Source organism: Grammomys surdaster, unplaced genomic scaffold, assembly GCF_004785775.1.
Source record: "Grammomys surdaster isolate TR1022 unplaced genomic scaffold, NIH_TR_1.0 133, whole genome shotgun sequence".
Classification (NCBI taxonomy): domain Eukaryota; kingdom Metazoa; phylum Chordata; class Mammalia; order Rodentia; family Muridae; genus Grammomys; species Grammomys surdaster.
The window spans coordinates 9,794,163-9,797,905 of NW_021604591.1; the positions used below are offsets into that span (position 1 = coordinate 9,794,163).

At 38.3% G+C, this 3,743-nt stretch overlaps 1 pseudogene; it reads left to right on the forward strand.

The window, feature by feature from the left end:
- Positions 1-2,054: 2,054 nt before the first annotated feature.
- LOC114616990 lies at positions 2,055-3,204 on the forward strand (annotated as a pseudogene).
- Positions 3,205-3,743: the final 539 nt, after the last annotated feature.

The window sequence follows — 3,743 nt, forward strand, 5'->3', positions numbered from 1 at the left end:
AAATTATTAAATGAGATTTAGTACAGTTTCGAGAATGGAAACAAAGCTCACACAGTAGTTTCATAGGAAAATAAAATTTGAGCAGTGCAGAAACCAATCAATACAACAGTCATAGATGACATTCTACACAAGGAAAGGGGATACATATTATTTGCAAGTGCACATGGGATTTTTCTTCCAGATGGATCTAGGATCTATGGATATATAGCAAGGCTTCCTACATGAATTCCTAGGGAGCTTCTAGGACAGTTGTTTACTTTATATTTTTGTCATTTTATGTCAATCTTTGCCTTTTCCCAGGATAATTTTCTCCTTCCAAACCAAGATCATGATGGAATTAAAAATGACCAAGTGAGGCAGACAAAGAGAACAGTATTTTGCTGTGTACAACAGACTATTCTTCTATCCTTAACCATGTGGAAAATAAGTTGGATTTCAGGACTGCACAAAATACTAAAGTCCCCCAAAATACTATATGTATATGGATATTGTGTTATTGCAAGGTATTACATGGGAGAATGTCAATGATTAGTAACATTCTACTTATTGTTCACCTAGAAAATTTTTGATGTTTTCATTTTTATTTATTATTTTAAAAACTAATTTTTGTTTTAAATCATATGTATATGTGTGGTATGTGTATGTGCAAATACCCAAGAAGACCAGAAAGGGGTGGTTGATACCCTAAAGATATAGTAACAGGCAGGTATAAGATACCAGGACTGGAGCCTGTGAACTTAACTAGATGCTTGGGGAAAGCAAAAACAGCTCTTCCCTGCTGATCCATCTCTGCAACCCCACTATCTATTGTCATGACAGCTCTAGGAGATCTTGTGCCCTCTTCTGGCCTCCAGGGGCACCTACATGTCATACATAAGGTTCTATAATCTCCTCCATGATCCATGATGGACAAGTTTCATTTTTCTATAGATTTTTGAAAGATAACTATTAGCTAGTTTCAGAAGGAAAAAGAGAGTTTAAAGACACTTATTTTGTACTTTTTGAGTTAATTGAGGTAAAAGAAAACATTAAAACATTGTGGAGTCTGGGGCAGAAAGTTTGTATGCTTCAGGATACAAGGAAGTCTATGGTAAAACAGTCTCTCCTAGAAATGACTGCATAAACAAGACTGAAATAATGCAAGCATTAATGGGCATTTTACCCTGGAAGGAACAAATTTCCCACACTTATATAATGAATCACAGTAAAAGTAAAGATTGCTGGGAGAAGAATTAACTTGTTTCAGGGTTGAGAGCCTCCTCATTAATTGTGGAATGCAGATTGGTCTGCTTGATGTCATATGCACACATTTATTTATACATATACACATATTTATATGATAAATTTAATCATAGACAAGAGGCTATTAACCTTAGGTGGGGTATGTGTGAGCTCAAGGTCAGGAAACTGGGAGGAGGTTGAAGAAGGAAGGGCAGGGACAAAGTAATTCAATTCTACTTAAATTAAACACAGTTTTAAAGGGATAAAATAATAAATAAGTAATGAAAACTATATGAAAATTACTGATAGTTTACTTTGAAAATAATGATGTAGACATCTTTATAAATAAGAAGAGGGTAAACAAACAAACAAACAAACAAAAAACCCTTCCGTTTTGATACTAGAATAGTGTCTTAAGGTGAAAGGTTTTTTGAGAACCTGGCCCTAAATTAGATGTCTATCTCACCTCCTCAAAGGCCCAGGGAGTATTGTGGTAAAGGGGGGGTACTGTGAGAAGGTTCATAAGAGCTAGAGAATTCATAGAAATCACATGGAATCCAGTGCTTTAGATATATCATAACCATTGTAACCCTGAACACACAGCACACTAGTACATGATCACACTTGAACACACATACACACACAGACACCACAAAGAAGCAGAAGTAGAGCCATATGAAAAAGCAGATCAACAGTAGTGAGAGAGAGATAAGTGGGTAATGGGGTGAATACAGGTATGGAGACATTTTATAAGTGTATGAAACTGTCAAACATTTAAAAATTACATGTTGAGATATTGACCTCAAGTTGGAAGAGGCAAGTCCGGTCTCAAAATGGAAGGCCATGATGCAAACGAACCAGAGCAGCTGAGGAAGCTGTTTGTTGGTGGTCTGAGCTTTGAAACCACAGATGATAGCTTCAGAGAACATTTTGAGAAGTGGGGGACACTTACAGACTGTGTGGTAATGAGGGATCCCCAAACAAAACGTTCCAGAGGCTTTGGCTTTGTGACCTACTCTTTCTTGTGTTGAAGAGGTGGATGCTGCACTGTGTACTCCGCCACACAAGGTTGATGGGTGTGTGGTGGATCCAAAGAGAGCTGTTTCTAGAGAGGACTCTGTAAAGCCTGGTGGCCATTTACCTTTAACGGTGAAGAAAATTTTTATTGGTGGTATTAAAGAGGATACAGAGGAATATAATGTGAGAGACTACTTTGAAAAGTACGGCAAGACTGAAACCACAGAAGTGGTGGAAGACAGGCAGAGTGGGAGAAAGAGAGGATTTGCTTTTGTAACTTTTGATGATCATGACACAGCTGATAAAATTGTTCTTCAGAAATACCACACTATTATGGGCATAACTGTGAAGTGAAAAAGACCCTTTCTAAACAAGGGATGCAGTCTTCGGGATCACAGAGAGATCATGGAGGTGGATCTGGCAACTTCATGGGTCATGGAAGAAACTTTGGTCGTGGAGGAAACTTTGGTGGAAGAGGAGGCTATGGTGGTGGAGGTGGTGGCAGCAGAGGTAGTTATGGAGGTGGTGATGGTGGATATAATGGATTTGGAGGTTATGGGGGTAACTATGGGGTGGTCCTGTTTACAGTAGTGGAGGGGGTTATGGAGGTGGTAGACCGGGATATGGAAACCAAGGTGGTGGATAAGGTGGTGAAAGAGGAGGATATGATGGTTACAATGGAGGAGGACATTTTGGTGGAGGTAACTATGGTGGTGGTGGGAACTATAATGACTTTGGCAATTATAGTGGACAGCAGCTATCAGATTATGGACCCACGAAGGGGGCAGTTTTGGTGGAAGTCTGTATGGTGGTGGCTGTGGATCTGGAGGTGGAAGTGGTGGACATGGTAGCAGAAAGTTTGAAAACAAAACAGGAACAGCTACAGCAGGAGAGAGAGCTAGGAGTTGTCAGGAAAGTGCAGCTTACTTGAAGACAATCATCCGGAATGCATCAGAGGAACTGTAAAACTCTGCCACAGAAGGAACGATGATCCACAGTCAGAAAAGTTACTGCAGCTTAAACAGGAAACCCTTCTTGTTCAGAACTGTCATAGCCACAGTTTACAAAAAGGGCAGCTTTTGTAGTGTCAATTAGATGTACATTCCTGACGTCTTTTATCTATTGTAGCTTTGTATTTTCTTTTCATTACATCAGATATACTGTCCTTTAAATTGTGGTAGTGGTACCAGGAATAAAAAGTTAAGGAATTTTTAACTTTTCCATATTTGTGTAGTTCAGTTTTTCTACATTTTAGTACAGAAATGTTAGCAAAATACAGTTTTGAAGGTGTTTCCTTGTGAGTTAACAAGTAAAGAAGATCATTGTTAATTACTATTTTGTATGAATTTTGCTTATTACCTGTAAAGAAATACATACTGATTTACAATTTAAGTGGAATCTATTCTCCCCATTTCCAAAACCATGATGAATGGGCATTGACATCTGGAGAGAATAAGATATTTGTATGTTTGCAATGTATGTTTCAGATAATTAGAATTGGGTAA